We start from the raw sequence: 23,525 nt of genomic DNA, 5'->3' as shown, positions 1-23,525 counted from the left end.
AATTAACTTTTAAACCCAGGTTGATCATCCTTTAAGAGAAAGAAATGGGTGTCCGCTCCTGCACTTACTAGCTACCTGATATGGAGCAATTCACGAACCACTCTCAGCCTGCCTCCTCGTGTACAAACTGGAATAATGATACTATTTCACAGAGCCTATGTGCTAGTTCAATAAGTAGCATAAAAATACCTTGCTCAGGTCATAATAGGGGCTTTGAAACCGAATTTGAATCTGAAATGAGGATAATAGAATACTTTTAGATAATGTATGGGAAGACACGCCATTAGCAATACATCAGGAATGTGACTGCGGAGTTAAGTAGCTCACAAAATCAAACTAAGGATTTTTTAAATATAAAATTAGTTCAGTGTATGTTATTTTAATAAGTAAATTGTTCCATTGATTTGTGTGTTGAATGTGGTTCTATATTAAAAGTATTAGAATAAAGAGTAACATTTTCCCCTAAAATCTACACCTGTAATCCACAATAAATTTTCTTCCAGTGTAGTTAAAACTAACACTTGTTAGTAGTTAAAACTAACACTAACACTACCACTTCAATTATGGCTCCCAAAGGTTACTTTAAACAGTGGAAATTGGGGAAAATGTGAGCATACCTATTGTCTCCACCAGCTTTACAAAACAAAGAGGGAAATTTGGGGTATCCCAGGGATTAGAGACAGTCCAGAGATGGTTTTTAGAAAAGCAAAACATGGGTGTGTGCGGGGAGAATCCAGAAGTGAGTTGCTCCAGATTCCCTGTGCATTGTGCATGAGCTATGCTATATGTTCTTTCCTCCAGCTTAGCATATCTGGCTCAATGAGTACATGTTCCTCTCTGTCAACTCTGTACTAGGAACTGTGACCATGTCTCAACCAAATGGAGGTCATGGTAATATGACTCTACCCCCTCATAAATACAGTTTGGGTTTTTGGTTTGGTTTGGTATTGATTTGCCTAAGGTAAATCGATCTTAAATAAGTGAGGATGTTTCATCAATATCTTCAATATGGTGTTTAATAGGCACCTCCACTTAACATTTAATATTTCATTGTTCAAATCAGAAACTTTCTTTCTCTGATAATCAGTCTATTTGACCCAATAACCTGGGTGTTAAATAGACACCTGTCCAAAGGGAAACCTTGATTCTCATCTCCAAATCTGCTCCTCTGCCAATTTTCCATTTCTAAATGGCATCATCATCTGTCCAGGTGCTCAAGGCCCCATGTTACAGGTCATCTTTGAAGCATCTTTATCTCTTACTCTTCACTATTTTCCCTTCAAGACGTATTCGGAATCTATGTACACCTCTCCATCTGTACCATTACTATTTTGGCCCAAGCCAACACCATGTCTTACCCAGATCATTGTTTTTCATATTGCCTTTCTACACACTCAGTAGAAGAACTACAATTTCACAATGGCTTCCTGCTATAGTCCTTAGGGTGGTCCAAAAGGCTCCACACCACAGTTTGCCCCCTAATGCCCTTGGACCTACCTAATTCCAAATGACCCTCCAATTTTTTCACTTCCTACAAACTACACTGGCCTTATTTCTGTTCTTGTAACATGTCAAGCTTGTTCCCACCTCAGGGCTTTTGCACTAATCATTTCATCTGCATGTAACACTTTCTTCTAGAACTTTATATGGCTGGTTCCTTGTCATTAGCTCTCTAATAAAGTACCCATGGGAATTTCCCTTGCCACACAATTTAAAGTGTCCTCTTGGGGTCCCCACAGTGCTTTATCTTCCTTAAGGTAAAAATCATCACGGGCGTTTTGTTTGTTTTTGTCTGTATAACCCCACCACAGTATAAACGGCAGGTCCTGACAGGAGGCACCTTACCTGCTTTTTCCCATATATGTTCAGTTTCTAAAGCAGTGACTAACACATAACAGGTAACAAGTAACTTTTGTCAAATTTGTCAATAACCCCATCCTGTCTAAAACATCAGCAAATTCCATGAGTTTTCCTCCTAAAATACATGTAGAAACAATCTACAGCTTTTCATCATATCTGCTTTCTCCATAGTCTAAATCACAAATCTCTCTCTCAAGGGAGCCTCCAGCGTCCTCCTAATTGGTCTCCCTGCTTCTTTCAGCAGCCAGAGCAATCTTTAAAAAATGTAAATGAAATCATATCATGCATCTACTTAAAACTGTTCATGGCTTTGCGTCCCTATGAAACAAAATCTCAATGCCTAAGATGCTCCAGCCTCTGACTTCCCACCAACGTCGCCATATCACCTCCTCCTTCACGCCAACTTCTGCTCTCTAACCCTACTTCTCAATTAAACTTTCTGGATCTCAGATTCTTCAGCTGTAAAAATAGTATTCTGGGAAGGCATAGCATAAGAAGCTACATGAACACTTACTGGACACTTGCTGTGTGCCAGGAGCTGCTGGGCCCTGGGAACAGAAATCTGAACAGGCTTAGTTGCTGCCTTTGAGAAAATCAACACATAAGTAAACAAGCTACATTACACTGCAGTGAAATCTGTAACAGAGGGAAAGCTGAGTGACATGAGATCAAATGGTGCTGAATCTCCTGGCAGAGCCTGGGAAGGCTTCACAGAAGAGGAGACAGTGTTCAAAAGGTGCTTTATACATTCTAAAGCACATTGGAAATGCAGAGTGTGTAAATTAGCATTAATGTCCAAATAGAGAAGGAAGTATGAGGTTTGTTTTCAGTAACATCTATTCCACCTTAACACATGATTAGACAGAAAAAGCTGTTTGAGTGAACTGAATTTCTAGCTGACTTGAAAAACCATTTTGTTTCAACTTGCAAATATTTCTAAAATTTAATAATACAGTTCTTGTGTTTATGTAAGTGCAATAGACTAAACATGATTGAATCTTTTTTCATGACTGTAAATAATAAAGTGCCCCAGGGTCATGTTTCTTCAAATCAACTACTGCTGTGACTCTGTAATGCAAATATTGAATATGTGGGAGATTGGGCATAACATGTAATGAACCAAAGGCATCCAGGTCCTAGAAATTGCCTTTGTAAAAATCCATGGTATCAGATTGTTTTTGTATTATTTAACTCTTTATTATTTTTTTTATTAAATTATAATTGACATTATATTAATATCAGGTGTAAAACATAATGATTTGATACTTTTATACATCATGAAATGAGCATCATAAGTCTAGTTACCATCTGTCACCATACAAAGCTATTACAACATTATTGATAATATTCCTTATGCTGTACATCACATCCCCATGATTTATTTATTTTATGACTAGAAGTTTGTATGTCTTTTTAAAAATATTTTTTAAGGTTTGTTTATTTTTGAGAGAGAGAGAAAGAAAGAGAGACAAAGCATGAGCAGGGGAAGGGCAGAGAGAGAGGGAGACACAGAATCTGAAGCAGGCTGCAGGCTCCAAGCTGTCACAACAGAGCCTGATGCAGGGCTGGAACTCATGAACCATGAGATCATAACCCGAGCCGAAGCTGGACACCTAACTAACTGAGCCACCCAGGTGCCCCTAGAAGCTTGTACTTCTTAATCCCTTATCTAATCTACGCATCACCCCTACCTCCCTCCCCTCTGGCAACCACCAGATTGTTCTCTATGAGTCTGTTTCTATTTTGTTTGTTCATTTGCTTTTGTTTTTAGATTCTACATATAAGTGAAATGATAAGACACTTGTCTTTCTCTATTTCATTTAGCATAATGCCCTCAAGATGCATCCATGTTGTTGCAAAAAAGATTTCATTCTTTTTTATGGCTGAGTAATATTCCATCACACACACACACACACACACCCCACATCTTCTTTAGCCATTCATCTATCAATGGACACTTAGGTTGCTTCCATATCTTGGCTATTGTAAATAATGCTCTAATGAAAATAGGGGTGTATGTATCTTTTCAAATTAGTACTTTAGTTTTCTTTGGATAAACTGCCAGAAGTGGAATTGCTAGATCATATGGTATTTCTATTTTTAATTTTTTGAGGAACCCCCATACTATTTTCCATAATGGCTGCACCAATTTACATGACCACCAACAGTGCACAAGGGTCTCCTTTTCTCCCAATAACACTTGTTATTTCTCATCTTTTTGATAATAGCCACTCTGACAGGTGTGAGGTGGCATCTCATTGTGGTTCTAATTTGCATTTCCCTGATAATTTAGTGATGTTGACTATCTTTTCATGTGCCTGACGGCCATCTGTATGCCTTCTTTGGGAAGATGTCTATTTAGGTCCTATGCCCATTTCTTAATCGATTTTTTTTTATTGAGTTGTAGCAGTTCTTTATATATTTTATCAACCCCTTATTGGATATATATATGAAAGAATCTTCTCCATTTAGTAGGTTGCCTTTTCATTTTGTTGCTGTTTTTTTTCCCACTGTGCAAAAGCTTTTTAGTTTGATATAGTCCCGTTTGTTTACTTTTGCTTTTGCTACCCTTGCCTGTGGAGACATATAAAAAATATATAAATATATATATATATATATACATATATATATATATTACTAAGAATAATGTCAAAGGTAACTTTATTATTAAAAAAACATTAATTAGGGATTAAGACTAGTTGCACTGATTTCTGTTATATTTATATCATACAAGTATGTTCATTTGCTAGAGTTGCCGTAACAAAGTACCACAGACTGAGTGGCTTAAGAAACAAAAATTTAATCTCTCTTAAATCTGGAGGGGAAGTCCAATATCAAAGTGTTGACAGAGTTGAGTTTTTTCTTCTGAGGCCTCTCTCCTTTGTCTTCTCCCTGGGTCTTCACATGGTTTTCCCTGTGTAGCTATGTCTTAATTTATTCTTCTGATTAGGACATCGGTCATATTGGATTATGCCCCACACTAATGACCTCAGTTTAATTTAATTACCTCATTAATGACCCTATCTTCAAATATAGTTAAATGTTGAGGTACTGGGGGTTAGGAATTAAACATATGAAGTTCAGAAGAAAATATTCAGTTAGTAACAACATGTATATGATATTCATATTATAGTTATACATTTATCATATATTACAAATAACATACATTATATAATATATATTGCTCTATCTATATATGTGTGTATATATGTGTGTATGTATATATATAAAAATGCTTCTTGCAGGGGGCCACATTGTTTTGTTTTGTTTTCTGTTTCTTTCATTAAACACTTAGAGTGTTAGGTAAATGTAGAATCTTTAAACAGTATGATGAGGTAAAGCAGACATATGTATGGGGGTTTAAAACTTTTTATGACATTAGTTAGGTAAATCTGTCTTTCCTCCTGTATATAATAGGAATAATAACATCTAGGTCATTGGATTTTATAAAAGTTAGGTGTGATAATGTATTTAAAACAGCAATTATAGTAGAGAGTATCAGATATATTAGTACCCTTCTCCCTTCCCCCAGTCAAGTCTACGAACTTTAACCAATTGAGGGTAAAACTTTACCATAGAACATTCCTATAATGTTGATAATCAAGGGTAGCTTAACTGGAGTCTTCTACAGCTACAACAGATTTACAACAAGCAACGATGCTCAGTATCCAATTCATTAACCTCAGAGACCTGTGGTTAGCACTATAATATTCTGCATAGAAAAATTATACTGTGGTAAAGTCAGCAATGAAGATATGTATATACTATAATTGCTGTAATGGAAACAAATAATGAAGTGTGTATATAATATAGGTGTAAAATTAGAATCTACTTGAAGATGATAGGATAGGATAGGATAGGATAGATCATCTTAGCATCTTATGCCAAAAGGGAAAAAATCAGCTGATTTATTCACAAGGGAAAAAAAAAACACACTCAATTGCCTTTGATAGTTTCAACCTTGGCAACATTCTGTTCTTTTAATTCCAGCAACTCTATCACTGTGCTATTTTTGCAATGCAACTAGGGTAATTTAAATGTACGCCAAGTACATTTTAATGTAATTTCATGGCAGTTTTTTGGCCTGTCATTTATTTCCTCTTTGTGATACTCAAATTTCATTTCATTAAGTACTAAGTTACTTCATGGTATATTACAAGAAAATTCCAGCCAGCTATATTTTTGAAGTGTAAGGGGAAACCTAAAAGTGGTCTGTTCTTTCTCAATATGGATTAAACATACAAAGTATTTTCTTTGACATATAGTCTTTGTTCCCTTCCCTACCCCGAATTTACTGCTCCATGAAAAGACACATGAAAACACTATACTCAAAAAAAAAGACAGCATGCAGTGATTCTACCTCACCAAAGCTCAAGTATGAATAAATCACACATATCTTGGAGCACTGAGCTCAGCATTCCCATCCTTGTAAATATAGGAGAGACTGTATGGTCGGTAGTATAGGTGGCTGGTCTACCTCAAGTTTCCAGAAGACAGTTCTGGGGAAATATGATAAGCGGAGGGCTGAGAAATACAGAAATGAAGTGGGCCTGGGGAGAACAAAGCTATAGTGATTTTTTGAAATTCTCTATTTACCATACAATGACAGCTCCACTCATTGATTTATCATAGCAAGTTGCATTGCCTCTGGCATGGTTTGGTTACTAAAAGAATATTCAGAGGCCGAACACCTGGGTGGCTCAGTGAGTTAAGTGTCTGACTCTTGATTTCGGCTTGGGTCATTATCTCATGGTTCTTGTGTTTGAGCCCTGCACTGGCCTCTATGCTGACAGCACGGAGTCTGCTTGTGATTCTCTCTCTGTCCATTTTTCTCTGCCCTCCCCCCTCTCAAAATAAATAACTAAACTTAAAAAAAATAAGTAAATAAAAGAATATTCAGAGGCAAGACTAGTCTCACAGACAAAAGAATTGGGGGAATCACAATTATTAGGTAGAGTTTCATAGGAAAAAATTTAAAAAAATTTTTGTTCAAGCTCCCAATAACTTCTCATGCTAAATCCTACTTCCCATGCTTTCAGATACTTGAAATTTTGCCAACAATAGTTTCCTTTTAGATTAAGACTTTGTTAAACAATATAGAGTTAGCTCTAGCTGCCATCTTGCATCCTCGCGAGTGTGTACCTAATCTCAGCGGGGTCCACCCGAGACCCCCTGAATACCAACCCTAGTCCTCCACACAGTCCCATTTCCACTCCAACAAGATGAAAGAAACTATCATGAACCAGGAGGAACTCGCCAAACTGCAAGCACAAGTGCACATTGGCGGGAAAGGAACTGCTCACCGAAAGAAGAAGGTGGTTCACACAACGGCGGCAGCAGATGATAAACAACATCTGTAAAAAATTAGACATAAAAAATATCTCTGGTATTGAAGAAGTGAGTATGTTCACAAACCAAGGAACAGTGATCCACTTCCACAACCCTGAAGTTCAGGCATCCCTGGCAGCGAACACGTTCGCCATCACAGGCCATGCTGAGACAGAGCAGCTGGCAGAAATGCTACGCAGTATCTTAAACCAAACTTGAGGCAGACAGTCTGACTGGTTTAAGAAGACTGGCTGACGTTCTGCCCACACAATCTGTGGATGGAAAAGCACAACTCACTACCAGGGAAGAGGAGGATGGCGGAGTTTCAGATCTTGTGGGTAACTGATGAAGCAATGAAGCAAACTGAATGCAGCCAACTTTTGAAGAAGATAAAACTTAAAGAAGCTACTGGGAGCTGCTATTTTATATTATGACTACTTTTTAAAATTTTGTTCATGGATCTGATAAAATCTAGTTCTCTAATAATTTTAAGCCCCAGCCCCATGGACCCTGAAGTTCTTTGCAGCTGTTGCTTGTACACAATTCATTCTTTGCAGCTAATTAAGCTGAAGAAGCCTGGGAATAAAGTTTGGAATCAGGTTAATAAAGTTCTTTGCCTATTAAAAAAACACACACACACAACAATAGTAGTTGAAGAAATCATTACTCATTCCTGGCTCCCCTTTGTACTGGACTTGGTACAGATGAAGGGGGGTGGAAAAGGGATGTCAATGACTATGTAGATTTGAGGTAGATGGAACATAAGGGACTAATTTAAATTATGTGTACTTTGTGGATTCTCGAGCAGATGGACAATGACTGAAACTGATAACATCTAAGATTGACATAGAGATGTATACATAAAAGATGGTTTTACATAGATCAATAATGAAAGTATCATGAAATAAGGATTACAATCCATTCAATATATGTTTGTATGGGTATGCATTTGTGAGTATGTGTGTGTGTGCACTTACATGCTTTTGAGCATGCACATGTGTGTGTACACATACATGGGTATTGTACATGTGTGTGTGTAAGAAAGTCAAGGTAGAAGCAGGTAAACATGGAATAATAATGAAGTTAAAGTCTTTTCCTTGAGAAAGAAGAGAAACTATAAAGGTTAGGTATGGGGGGAAGGAACATTTACCAAAATAAAGATGAGTAAGCACTGAGACTTATAAATAGTACAAAGTCAGTAAGATTTGGGAGGGCTGTACTGACCGCTAGAAAGATAGCATCACATCTCAGGAAGTCCTCATCTTATGAAAAGGCCCAGCCCACTGGCAGGATGAGACAGACAATCATACTTTTCAGAAGCTTCTCTTGGCATATTTTGTACTTCTGCTTATTATTGACCTAAATTTATGTTTTTGCATTGGTTTGCTACAGGACCTCACAAGTCAGTCTGCACAGCCTATAGTTCATTGCGCTAGTTAATTAAGGTGAAATTCCAGTGTAGATGGTAGGAGGCAGGACCCTAAAACTTGTAGAAAACTCATGGTTTATGAAGGTAGTGCTTTGGATTACAAAATGAGTGACATTTTCTTAGCAGCAATGGAAGTGCTAATTTGGGGGAAAAATCGAATACTTTTAATAGCCTTTAGTTTGAAACCATATAGAAAAAAACAAATAGGGGAGTGCCCAAGGGGCTCATTCAGTTAAGCATCTGACTCTTGATTTCAGCTCAGGTCATAAACTCATGGTTCCTGGGATCCAGCCCCTGTGCTTGGGATTTTCTCTCTCTCTCTAACTCCCTCTCTCTATGCCCTTCCCCACCCATGTGCATTCTCTCTCTCTCTCTCAATAAATATTTAAAAAATACATAGTTAAATTAAAAAAAATAAAAATAAGTAAACAATAAATAGGGGTGGCTCAGTTGGTTGAGCATCCAACTCTTGATTTATGTTCAGGTCACGATCCCAGGGTCATGGGATTGAGCCCCTCATTGGGCTCTGCACTAAGCATGGAGCCTCTTAAGATTCTCTATCTCCCTCTGCCCCTCCCCTACTCATGCTCATACACTCACTATCTCTCAAATAAAAACATTAAATAAATTAATAAATAAGTAAATAAGTAAATAAATGAATAAATAAATTTATTTTAACTTTGGCAGTAAGAAAGGCTTCATCCAACATGCATAGAAACTGAAGGATCTAGTTCCAAATTATGATCAAGGTAGAATCCACCATTAGTAGAAAAGATCTGGGGTGGAGGTTAAGGGGACTTTGACATAATGTAAAGGCCCAAGTCATCTATAGAAATACTGCTATTATAATGCTGGAAAAAGGGGATCTTAGTAGAAAGAAATTCATATGGATTGGCCTAGGGACTGAGGACTAAAAGAAAGTTAAAGATTTTGATATTCTTGGTTTATGACTTTTTACCAAAGTGCACCCTTCACAGTTTCATCTTCCTGGGTCTTCAACCACCATAATATGTAATTTACAGAACATAGTATTCTGAAAGGATTTCTATTCCCAGAAATCCTAGTATGTGGCATTTGCATGCCTGGATCAGGGCAGAGATTAAATGGGGGTTAAATTTTGGAAATATTAAGCCAATATATCTTAATCCTTGTTAATTCCTGCTTTCTAATATCTCAGGGCTCCTCTGTCAAGAGGGCTGGCTGACTTGAACACAGGAATGGAGACAATACAGAATGGATACAATAAAAGAAATAACTGCTCATGGAAATGGGAGAAATCTGCCCCTCCAGCCATAGAGTATTAGAAGTAAAAGAGGGATAGAAGAAGGATGAAGAGATCAGACAGCAAAACATCTTATCCCCTACATCATCAGGGTCCACTTTAAAGGGACAGTGGTGACATGCAGAAATTACCAGATAAATATGAAGGCATTCAAACACATCAGGGCTTCTGAGGCTGTAGCCCATGGGAGGCTGCAGGTCTTTTTACAAAAGAATGATATCACAGCTTTAGGGCATTTGGAGAGGATTGTGGCTACATTCAAGAGATTAAACCAGCTTCAGATACCTCTCTGAGAGGACAGCAGAGATCTGAAATCAACACAAAGGAACTGCTGAGGTTCAAGGGGGTGGGGGTGGGAGAGGTGAATGAAATTCATAGCCAGAATAGCGCTTAAAAGGTTAGACAGGATCAATTGCACCTCAGCCATCACTGTCTACAGATAACACTGAACCAACAACTCCAAGTGTCTAAAACAAATGTTTTAAATTTTACAGATGCGTAGGTTCTTAAAAATTTTTTTTTCAATGTTTTTTATTTATTTTTGGGACAGAGAGAGACAGAGCATGAATGGGGGAGGGGCAGAGAGAGAGGGAGACACAGAATCGGAAACAGACTCCAGGCTCCGAGCCATCAGCCCAGAGCCTGACGCGAGGCTCGAACTCACGGACCGCGAGATCGTGACCTGGCTGAAGTCCGACGCTTAACCGACTGCGCCACCCAGGCACCCCCGTAGGTTCTTAATCTACATGCTATCAATGTGACTCATCACTGATGACATTAAACTTGAATAACTGGCCCTGGCCAGGTGATGTTTGCCAAATTTCTCCATGATAAGGTTACTTTTTTTTTTTAACCTCCTTTCCATACTATTGTATTACTTCCTATTCTTTGGAAGCAAGTTACAAAATTTAGCCCATACTCAAGGAGTGAGGAGTTAAGCTTCACTATCTTGAAGGGAAGAGTATCTATATAAATTATTTATAATTCTCCCATATGGGAGATTTCTCTCTTCTCTATTTATTCAGTCATTTATTATATTAGTGTGGACTCATGGATATTTATTTGATACTATGGATTACAATCTAGTACTATTTCATTTATTTTGTTGGTCAAAGTTGCCCAAGATTTGGGCACCTACTACCAGACTGTCATTCTGTCTAAGCCATCTCCGCACACAAAACTAGGAAATATGTATATGCATTTTCACCTATAAATGCAATATTTAATCTTATTTCTGTAAGTATCCATTTATCTCTACAAGGCCAACCGCGAGCTTATGTTGAGGTTTCTGACTCTAATCCAGTACCACACTGTTCACTGTAGCCAGCTCCAACCCCCCGGTTAATCAGTAACCTCCCTTTTCTACAGTGAGAAATTTGACTTCCACCACCTGCCATTCATTTATTCATTGATCAACCCCAGCATGTACGTAAAACAGACTCAGAACTGTTAACCCATATCCTCATGAGAAGTAACTTTACCAACTAGAATACAGTTGTTTATGTCTTGTTCCTTTTGTCTTTAGTCTTTTAGTTCCCAGTCAAAACACTTTTTACCAAAGTTACTTAGATCAGCATATTTTTTCTCCATACCTCATGTCATTAAATATCCTGCCAAAACACAGCTCCTAATGTCTGGACAGTGCTCCATAAAATCAGCATGCTCAAACTCACATTTCCTTAGGATGTTAATTCGAGTTGCTTTAATCATTATTCTGAGCAATTCATGCCTTGTCCAAACACATACATAACCTTACACAAGAAAACAGTCTATGCAGAATTACAGAATTTTAGAATGCAAAAAAATTTAGGTATCACCTAGTCATTCTTACAATCAATGTTGGAATATTCTCTCTCTGGCAGATATTTTGTGCAGGAATGTTTAACTTGCTATTTTCTCAGGAGTAGAGTCCTTGACCAGCTGTAATATTTAATATCTTTTCACTTCTAGTGTTCCCAGGTAAAATTCTGGGGTTTTGTGGTGGTTCTTAGTGCCAGAATTTAGGATATCGACTTAAATCTTTATTTTCAACCTTGAAAATTATGTTTTGAAGAAATCAGGACCTTGAAACGTCTGAAGATAGAATAAGAAAAACAGCAATTGGCTTTTCATATGAGAACTTAAGTGAAGGTTCTCTTAATACATCATGCTTTATTGGCATATTAAACTATATATTATACATCTTTTTCTTGCCTAATTCCAGTAATTGAGAGAAAATGATATACAATTACATCAATTTAAACTACACAGAATGTTCTGATTATTACTATTGGCTTACAAGAGCTGTTATCTCAACATATCCAATCATTGGCAAATTCTTTTAGTTTGAATTATATCGATTTTTTTAAAAAGAATATAGGGAGGCAATGCAATACAGTAAAAAGAATATTAAACCAGGAGCCAATAGCCCTGAGTACTCATTGTCACAGAGACATTAATTAATTCTGTGGCCTTTGGTAGGTCACTGGACTTTTGTTTCAATTTCTTTGTCAATAATAGGAGGATATTAGAACATAGGTAGATATACTCAAAGGATTGTTGGACTCTACATACGTGAAAAATAAAACTAATCATTGTTAAATGTAGTAAATGTCTTAAAATCTTGGAATGAGTGAGGCCACTCTGTGCAGTATCATGCAGGCTCTGAAGTCAGCCTGCCCACTATCGAATTCCAGCTTTGTTGTTCACCAGCTATGCAACCTCTTTCAGTCACAGGCTTTCATCTTTAAAATACAGATAATAATGATTACCATGGTGGTGTGGATTAACTAAAACAATGACGGTGAAGGGCCCAATATGAGGCACACAAGAAGTATTCAATAAATTGCAGTCATTTTGGAATAGAATTGTAAGGCTATTTCAATAGCGAGACAATGATGGAGTAGATAACATGGCTGAGAATCAAACAGAAATGACTCGAAGCTACTGCTAACTCTTCCATGTAGGTTTGGGCTCCCGTATTGTTCGTTTGTAATACTTGGAGAGCAGGATTGATCACCACAGTGTGTCAGTAACTCAGACCTATCCTGGAAAGGTAATTGTAGCATTGTACCAGACTTATTCAGAAAAGATTCCATTACAACCAGAAATGAGGTGGCCTGAACCACAAAGAATCAGGCATAGCAGCAAAGAGAAAAAGGTAAAAAGTCCCTGAAATTGTTCAGATGCCTGATGTGAGAAGACAGTAGAGGATTACAGACCTGTATATAGAATATCAGTCTGTGTGCATGATATCTATACATTCTTAAAATACTTTTTTGTTCTGTTTTTAATGGTTAGTGCTGATTTTCTAAAAAAAGTTTTTTACTGTATTAATTATGATAATGAGAAACAAAGAATATGCCTGGCCCAGGTTGTGGTGATGGTAGCAGTAATGACAGTAAGACACCCCAACAGGAGGGTGAACCGTGAAAGGACAAAATGGAGGTTACTTGTACAGACAAACCCTCCCCATTAGGATGTCCTCATTCCATAGCAACTTTCCATAAGTAAAATAAATAAATGAGAAGATTCTAGTTTGTTTACCAAGAAAGATTTTACTCATTTATTCTGGCATCAGCAATTGAACAAATATTTATTAAATACCTAGTACACCCTGGGAATACTGAGCAAAACAAAACAGTCTCTTCACTCAACTCACGGTAGGAAACATGGCAAGAAAACCATGAAAATGCAGATTTTCATGGCACAGCTGGGAATAAAAGCCTAACGTGTAAATATGTGTCTCTCGTTGGAGGTTAGAGGACTAAATATCTTTGACTCAGTTCTAGGTGAATCCCATTATGCCAACACTATAGCGTGTTTAGTTCTGAGTTTGGAACCTAGTTATGATCAACAGGCTTTTGACAGTTCCCAGAAGGCAGTCTTACCTTTTTAGGTAAGTCATTGTGTATAATCTACCTGCTCAGAACCTCAGTGCTTCTAAGAACCGTGGGGAGTTCCTGCTCTGAAACCCAGCCCTGTGAGACAAGGTTCTTAAGGGAAGAAAAAGGTTTTCTTATTGCCAGGTACCCATTTGGGTCTGGGATACAAATTGCTTGTTACTTCTTGCTGGACCTTCTGTCATGTGATGTTTCTGCTTCTCTCTGCCTCTTCTTGACCTCAGCTTTCTCCAAGCGCCTAATTAAATACACCTTCCTCCATGATTACTTTCATGACTACCATAATCCCTTTTGGTAATATTCCATTTCCAAATGGAACTCATGGTCAATTCTAGCCCAGTGGAGTCTATTTTTGGAGCTTACGGAACACTTGTTTAAAGTATTGCTGATTCTAAACTACATAAAACAAATAGAAGGACAGGCTTAAAGAATATTGGCATAAAGCAACATTTACTTTTCAAAAGTTCACTGATTCAAAATGAAAATGTGTTAAGCTAAGAATATCTTCAATTCCTAAATGCCTGGATATATATAAAATATTCATACTATATTATGTGTTGTCTAAGGCTCATCAAATCTTGAAAGAGTTTTAATAATTTTTCATCATTGAATGAAAATAGTTTATTTCAGCATCTGCAAAAGACTACACATCTAAAAAATAGCTTCATGAAACATAAGTGTTCTGTTCTAGATTAAAGAAGCTTGACAACTAAATATATGCATGTTTCTGTCCTGAAGTACTGAATCAGATGAAAATAAAAAAGTCTTTTTATTTTTTATTATTTATCTTTTTTATTATTTGTCCTATAAAGAACATTTTTGAGACAATTGACAAGCTTTGAACAAGGTCCATAAATTCAAGTATTATAGCAATATTAATCTCCTGATTATGACAATTAGACTGTGGTAATGTCAGAAAATATCCTTGTTTTAGAAAATATCACAAAGTATTTATACTTTCCTAAAAGAAGAGTTTTAGGAAATACAATGAAATATTTATTCTTCCCTAAAAGAAGGGCATTGTCTCACATGACTGCAGTCCAATTACCAACATCAGGAAAATAATAACTATATAGTGAATGAGAGAGAAAGAATGATAAAGCAAATGTCTTTAAAAATCTGTCAGTGGGGGAACATAAAAGAAAAGTATACAGGAATTCTTTGCACTATTCTTACAACTTTTTTGTAAGTTGGAAACAGTTCAAAATAAAAGATTTGTAACCCAAACCAGTGAAATATTGAAAGTATTATTTTTGCTGGATGTGCTGTCTTAGGCTGTTTGGGCTGCTATAATAAAATACCACAGACTGGGTGGCTTATAAATAAAGGAAGTTTATTCCTCACAGTTCTAGAGTCTGAGAAATCCAAGATCAAGGTTCCTGCAGATTCACTATCTGGTAAGAGCCTGCTTTCTGGTTCATTGTTAGCCATCTTCGTTCACTGTGCCCTACATGGTGGAAGGAAGTGAGCGAGCTCCCTGGGACTTCTTTTATTTTTTTATTTTTTTAAATGATTATTTATTTTTGAGAGAGAGAGAGCAAGCGAGCATGAGTGGGGGAGGGGCAGAGAGAGAGGGAGACAGAGGATCTGAAGTGGGCTCTGTGCTGACAGCAGAGAGCCTGACATGGGGTGGAAACTCCAGAATCTTGAGATCATGAGCTGAGTAACCAACTGAGCCATCCAGGCGCCCCTCTGGGGCTTCTTTTATAAGAGCACTAATCCCATTTATGAGGGCTCTACTCTCATGACCTAATCACCTCTCAAAGGCACCCCCTCCAAATAGCATCACAATGGGCATTAGGTTTTAACATATGAATTCTGGAGAGACACACATTCAGTTGCTAGTACATATTTTATATAACACATCTCTCCTACTTATAAATTCCTATTTTACCTCTTGAGGACTGTGTTCCATATTTTGATATGTGCTTTGGAAAGACAAGAGTCATTCTGACTCTAAATAAACTGTCTGTATACTGATATTAATTGAAAATTTTGTTAAAAAGATATATAATTTTTAAAATAATGCAATGTCTGATACATATACAAAAAGTTCCACCTCATTGTCTGACTTAAGGGCATCATGAAAAGGTCAAGATATTACTTTTCAACTATGTCCTTCATAACTGCTCACCTTAAATAAAAGATGATCTGCCAAAGTCAACAATGCATGATTAACTTCCAAATACAGTGCTGGTTTTTGCAACAGAAATCTGACAAAAGCTGAAATTCAGAAGAAATGATGGCAATAAACTACCATGGAATAGGAGTAGAGAGGACACGGTAATTGGCAAATCAAGTGGAGAGTGAGTGTGGACAACCCTTTCAAAAAATGTGACCTGATGAGGAAGAGAACTAGAAAGGGATAGTTATTGATACTTGCTTCCTTTGTAGAAATTACTATTTGGAATTATTTAAATTTGCTTATTTCTTTATTTATGTCTTACCATCAGTCTAGTTGGTAAGAAAGTAAGTCTTACAGGAAGGCAACAACTATGTATGTTTTCTGTCCACTGTTGCCTTCCCAATAGAGTGCCTAACATAGTCAACAAATATAAATGGGGAAAGTTTGTATTTTTTTTTCTGACAATAGCAAAGCTTTGTCCAGCTTATGCATGGAGATACACTGGTCCTTGTGGGCCACTCATATGCCCAGCTATCATAATCAGATTTCATTTAACCTTTAGATTAATAACAAAATATGTAGAACAAACTCAGAGTGCCTCACTGGATCTTTGACACCTGTCTATACATTCTACCTCTAGCTCATCAAAAAGCTTCCTAGGTGCTACTGTTGATAATGCTTCTATAAACAACAGGGTGCATGTATCCCTTCCAATTAGTATGTTTGTATTCTTTGGGTAAATACCTCATAGTACAATTTCTGGGTCATAGGGTAGTGCTATTTTTAACTTTCTGAGGAAACTCCATACTGTTTTCCGGAGTGGCTGCACCAGTTTGCATTCCCGCCAATAGTGTCAGAGGGTTCCCCTTTATCCTCATCCTTGCCAACATTTGTTGTTTCCTGTGTTGTTAATTTTAGCCACTCTGACTGCTGTGGGGTGATATCTCATTGTAGTTTTGATTTCTACTTCCCTGATGATGAGTGATGCTGAGCATCTTTTCACATGTCTGTTGGCCATCTGTATTTCTTCTTTGAAAAAATGTATACTCATGTCTTCTGCCCATTATTAAACAGGGCGATTTGCTTTCTAGGTGCTGAGTTTTATAAGTTCTTTATATATTTTGGGTGCAACAATGAACATCAAAGCATTTCAACCTTTAATACAGTTAGTGCATCCATCCCTTCTTGTAAAGAGAGAAAGCACAAGGGAGCTCTGGCCAATGGGGGGAAATGTAGGAACAGAATATTCTGAAAATAAGAGCTAGCATTACAGAACCAGCCATGCTGGCAGAATTTACAGTGGATTAGGGTACCAACAGCAGGAGCAGTCTGGTCCCTGAAAGAAACCACCCATTGATGAGAACTGTCACAAGTCTCAACTTGTCTTGGGATAAACCCTCTCCTGCAGTCTTCACCTCCCTTAATTTTGATCAATGGCTCACAAAGTAAACAATGATTCATTTCTACTTGATGATGGTGAAAAAGTTGCCCTGCAGAGAACATCGGAGTATTAGTTACCAGCAATTCTGGTTTGAAAACCAATCAGTTGTGAGTTTCCCACAGTGACTAATGTACCACAAAATTAAGTTTGTGGGTCACCAATCTCTGAACCAGATGTGAATCACAGTGAATCATGGGTACTAAACAACCAGCTGTACCTTGGTGACACTGAGATTTGTTATTCCTCATTCATTCTACAAAAAGCTGACAGACAATATGATTGGAATGATTTATGTAAAGAATAACCACTATTCTGATATAACTGTCACCTGAACAGAAAATCTTAATTCTCACAGGCAGGTTTTGATCAAAGCACACAAAAGCAAACACTCTTTTTAAGGAGGACTTCTGTGCACCAAAACACATTATTGTAGTAGCATTTCATTCTGAGTCCTCTGCATTGTGGCCACTTGGTAAACATTTGCAGGATGAAGAGAAATACTTCAAAGTATTCCACCAATGGTTCCTACAAGTTGTGGGGAAACAGCAAGAAAGAAAATGTCTGGGCTTTCTAACAGGTCAAGTTGTAGGATGTCTGAAGTTCTGTTACTATGAAAGCCTTGCAACTTTAGTCTACTAGAGACGATGGAGGGGGGCATGTGTCATGAGAAACAGTGAAGATAGGCAAAGATTGTCACACTCCTGAAATGGGTCAATTCACTATACTTGGTTAAATGCTGGCTTCGTTCTTCTAGAATTTATGATTTCCAGTTTAATTTTGTGCATTTATACCATTATATGCAAACTCAAGGGAGTTTTTTGAAATCATGACCTATACTTTAGAAACTTAATAAGTATGACTTAGGCCTTATGGCTCAGGGGAGTACTCCATTCAACCAGCAGATTTAAAACTAAAGAGGAATAACTGTTCTACCAATTCTTGTTATACAGAAAATCTAATGCGGTATTTCTAAGCCTTTATTGAAGGGCATTTTTCTTTCAAAAATTCATAAATCCAAGGATTACTCTTGGGCTCAATGTTGCTATTTCAGGTTTTAGCAATTGGAATAAAGGCCTATGATAGAGGCACTATTAAGCAATTTAAGACCAGCTTATTTAATTCTTTTTCCTTAAACCTCACTTACCTTTAAGAAATAAGGAAAAGATCCGAAGATAAAAATGTTCAGGGTCAGTAGGGGCTGGAATTATGTCATTGTGGTTATACATCTCATAGTATTTTAATGGAATTTCTAGTTGTAGGTAAAGTATGTAATTTGGAACCAAAATGACTTTTTATTTTCTTTTTTTAAATGACTTTTTAAAGTACTGAAATTAAATACTTTTAAACATTTTTCAGAAAGAATAACTCAGAAACATTACACCTTTTCTTGTAAAGCATCAACTGAATATGAAATGTATATGTGAAAATGTTAAGTGAAAATGTTTATGTTTAATTACTATTTAATCATTTTAATGAAGTCTAGAGAATTTTTCAGAACTATTATAGAGTATGTTAGATTTGAAGGTCCTCACCAAAGTAATTAATTTCACAAAAATGTGCTTCATGCTTATTGTGTGTCAGGCACTGTGCTAAGTCCTTGGAAAACAGTAAGAGGTCATTCTTGCTCTCAAGTACTGTGATATAGGCAGAGATATGTAGAGAATTTAATCACCATTTCCACTTTTGTACATTTCTTTTAAAATTTTAAAGGTATTTTAATTTAAAACCTTATGAACTATTTACACTGTACCTTCCTACTAAAGAATGAGAATTACACACATAGTAAATTTTTACCACAGAATTTAATTTAAGAGGCTTTATTTAGTTCAATATCTGTTCAGCAAATACTTGGAAATGAGCTCTCTTTTAGAAATGAATATGCTCTGAACAAATCAATAAATAGCAAACCGGTAAATATTTCATTTTTTCATTGAGAATATTCATTTCTAAATATATAGACATCCCTTCAGTCTTCTTTCTCACCTCCTGACTATACTCCCTGGTTCTACTTCCTCCTCTCCTAATCACAGCTTGACCCAGTACAGGTCTGGCTGCTAGTGCAATATTCCAGAAAAGCATTCCTGCTGAGGTCACCAGCAAAACACCAGAGACACTTTGCATTTTGACCTTGCTTGTTAGACATCCAGCATTTGACTGCTGATGTTTCTCTATCTCTTGATACTCTCTCTTCTCCTGGCCCCTTTTCATATTTTTCATTCTGTCCTCTCTTTCTCTGACTTCTTTATAGATGCTTCTTCTGCCTGTTCCCAGATAAAAGAGCTCTATAGGTTTTATCACAGATCTTTTATTCTCACTCAACATCCACTCACATTCCTTCAAAAACCATATGCATGTAGATAACAACATCTACATGAGAGTAAAAATATAAACTGAAATACAAACTTTAGTAATATTTCTGTCTTGGACTTCATTCCGTCATTCTGCAGCTTCAGATGTATATAAAGAATTGTTTATTAAGTATCTCTCTCTCTTGCGCTCTCCCTCTCTCTCTCTCTCTCTCTCCCCTTCTCTAATTGAAGTATAGTTGACATTCAATGTTACGTTAGTTTCAGGTATACAACACAGACATTCGGCAAGTGCATAGCGTTATTTTATGCTCTCCACAAGCGTAGCTACCATCTGTTATCATACAATGCTGTTGCAATACCATTCACTATATTCTATAAGAGACGGTAAAACCTTGGGCTGCAAGTAACTTGTTCTGTGAGTGTTCTGCAAGACAAGCAAACATTTCTAATAAATTTTAACTTGATAAACGAGTGATGTCTTGCAATACGAGTAGTACATGATGCTGAACGTCACATGGTCACAACTGAGACAATGGTTCTTCTCTCTCCTTGTCTGTCTGTCTGTCTCTCTCTCTCTCTCTCTCTCTCTCTCTTTCTCCCCCCTCCCTCTCCCTCTCTGCAGGATTGTGGGTTATCATCTCCCATGCCTGGATGGTGGGTCTCAGGCCACAACGTTTGGTAGATCAGTGATTTTTTAGAATGTTGGAAAGTACCTACAACTGTCACTAGGGTAGTTTTTGTCACTTCAAAGCGCCTGTGGACAGTCCTTGGCTTTTCCATACAAGAGTAAGCTTAGGTAAGCTTTGCTTCATTCTAGGTCAGGCTGCCTGCAGATCTAGTCCCTTTCCTCTGCTGCCTTATTGCCAGTTACATTAGATACAGTATATGGCAAGAGTTTATTAATATTGTACCGTTGTCAACATCTGTGCGAGTGTATACAATGGCCCCAATGTAGAAAAAGGTCTAAAAGAAAGGCGGTAAGAAGATGATTACTGTGGAAGTTAAGAAGGAAATCATTGAGAAGTATGAATGAGGTATGCAAGTGGCTGAAACTGCAAGGTTTTATAAGAAGTCTATGTCTGCATCTCGTCTGCAGAGGAGGAGAAAAAGGCAGAGGAATCCCTCACTTCGAATAAGATTAGGAAGATGTGTAAAATGCGGGAACCAGTGCAAAATTTTGTAGAAAAACACCACCCAAATAAGCCTATAGTAGTGCCAGTGATGAATATGTTTAATGACAATGAAATGTCACATTTCTGAGAAATCCTCAAAAGGAGGCAAAGCTAGTGTCATTGGATAGGTTCCTTGTAAAAGTTGCACAAAAAGAAAGTTTCTGGGGTGCCTGGGTGGCTCAGTCGGTTAAACATCTGACTCTTGGTTTCAGCTCAGATCATGATCTTGCAGTGTCATGAGTTCAAGCCCCACGTCGTCGGGTTCTGTGCTAACAGTACGAAGCATACTTGGGATTTTCTCTCTCCCTTTCTCTCTGCCCCTCCCCATTCACAATAAACTTAATAAAGAAATTTTTTAAAAAAGGTTCTATTGAGCCAAGAGATAGCAATGATTCTGTTAGTGATGGTAAAAGTCATCCTACACAATAACCCTCCTCTCTGTCTCCCTCACACCAGTCATGAAGATTTTCAAAGGTAAGTGCAGGTTACCATTTATTTTTCTTTATATTTTGTACATTCTTTATTATTTTGTATTATATTACAGTATAATCATTTTCTATGAAAATTTTTGGATTGTGGAATGAATCTTCTGAGTTTCCATTATTTCTTATCGGGAAATTCGCTTTGATATACAAATGCTTTGGATTACAAGCATGATTCTGGAACAAATTATGCTCACAAACCAAGGTTTTACTGTATCTCATCCTGCAGATCTGGGCTTATTACACACCTCCCACCCCCTCACCCCCCCCCCCCACAAGACCTACTCCTCTACCACAATGCCCTATCTCAGTCAATAATATCACCATCTGTTCAGTTGCTTAAGCCTAAACATTCAGTGCTACCCTTGAACTTTCCTTTTGCCTCACTCCCATAACCAATCGCCATGTTTCCTCTCACCTGACTCCTGCTTATCCTGAGATGACACTGAGGTTCTAGTTCATTTACAAAACAATCCCTGGAGCTCTCTTAGCACCATGTCATGGCATCCACACCCAAGGCTGGCTTTGCCTGACCCCTCAACACCCTGTATTTCTCATCAGACAGAAAATTATGTTGTCAAGAGTCATTTTCTCTTTCAAAGTTATATTCTCAGTGCCACAGAGACCACCTGATGCCAAGTAACAGCAATCATAATACCATTTAAAACAAAATAATAATACACAATAGTAAGTAGCAAAGCCAGGACTGAAAGCCACGCAGCAGGCTCCAGACTATGTGCTTTTAACCACTATTTTACATTGCATTCAGCACTTAATAAGTATTTACTTAAATAGTTAATAAAAACATACGTTCTAAATTCAGCAAAATTAAGTCTGGGAGGGCATGTGATTGTGTTAACATGCAGGTATAAATGTATGCCTGGGAGTTACATCTATCATGCATAAATGCAGAATTCACTTTTTAAGTGAAAATCTCCAAATAATATGACAATAATGTGACAAGACAGTAATGCAACATCAATCACCTTTTTATCCAGAAGTAGAAAACTTACATCTAGCAAGAGAACCAGTTGAAGTGTATCCTTGGATCTCTCTGTTTAGAAACAGCCACACTTAAATGGAGCCTGTTAACTTTGTGCAGTGTTTAAAATTAAGGTGACTGATTCAATAGGTACAGTTACCTGATTTGGGCTTGAAATGTTATTATGCTTTTCCTCAGTTCCAGAGGCAGCTTTTAATTAAAGATAGGCAACTGCTTAACAAGACACGTTGAGATGGAAGGAAAACTGAAGGCCAGAAGACAAAATTCATCCAGAAAAAAGATACAGGCTAATTTATTATTTGAAAAGTGAGGCAAAGGATTTTGCATACTATAGTTGTTCCAGAACTTTTCATGAATTTTTGTCTAATGTAAAAATTTTCCTTATAATTATGATGGAATTATACAGAACATATTAAATTATAATTAGTATCCTCTCCATTATAAAGCAAATAAAATGTAATACTTTTCTAGTTAAACATGTAGAGTCATAGAATCAGTAGGTTTGATGAAAATTTAGAAGTGATTCCCTTTTTGTCTCCCTGAATGTGAAAATCCTTCTACTGCATCCCTGATAGATTATCTAGCCTTTGCTGGAATACTTCTACTGACAGGAAACCCAGCCTTTCATCAGGCAAGCTCACTCAGCATTGAGAGACTCACATTATTAGGGACATGAATCTAAATCTGCTTCCATGTGACTTACATTCATTAGCCTATATGTTAGTCTGCTTGGCCTACTATAACAGAATACCACAGACTGGCTGGCCTATAAACCACAGAAATGTATTTCTCACAATTTCAAAGGCTGGAAAGTTTAAGATCAAGGCACCAGAATTTGGTGAAGGTTCTCTTCCTGGTTCATAGCCGATGTCTTCTCACTGTTCTTCACATGGGGGAGAGGACTAGGGATCTCTCTGGAACCTTTTTTTAATTTAATTAATTTTTAGAGAGAAAGAGAGCACGTGTGTGTGTGTGTGTGTGTGTGTGTGTGTGTGTGTGCGCGCGCGCGCGCATGTGCGCATGAAGGTGGGAGGGGCAAAGGGAGAGAGAGAGAGAGAGGAAGACAGAATCTTAAGCAGGCTCCATGCTCAGCATAGAGCCCAATGGGGGGGCTTAATCCCATGACCCTGGGATTGTGACCTGAGCAGAAACCAAGAGTCGGACGCTCAACCAACTGAGCCACCCAGGTGCCCCTCTGAAGTCTTTTTTATAA

General features: G+C 37.4%; 1 protein-coding gene and 1 pseudogene across 6 annotated transcripts in view; one reads left to right on the top strand and one right to left on the bottom strand.

The window, feature by feature from the left end:
• TMEM117 (transmembrane protein 117) overlaps positions 1-23,525 on the bottom strand; it is a 483,102-nt gene that overhangs the window by 134,549 nt on the left and 325,028 nt on the right. The gene's annotated exons all lie outside the window — the stretch shown is intronic.
• LOC128316386 (transcription factor BTF3-like) lies at positions 7,022-7,667 on the top strand (annotated as a pseudogene).

Source organism: Acinonyx jubatus, chromosome B4 (genome assembly GCF_027475565.1).
Source record: "Acinonyx jubatus isolate Ajub_Pintada_27869175 chromosome B4, VMU_Ajub_asm_v1.0, whole genome shotgun sequence".
Taxonomy (NCBI): Eukaryota; Metazoa; Chordata; class Mammalia; order Carnivora; family Felidae; genus Acinonyx; species Acinonyx jubatus.
Note: the sequence above shows the minus strand (reverse complement) of the source record. Positions and strands in the feature narration are given on the sequence as shown.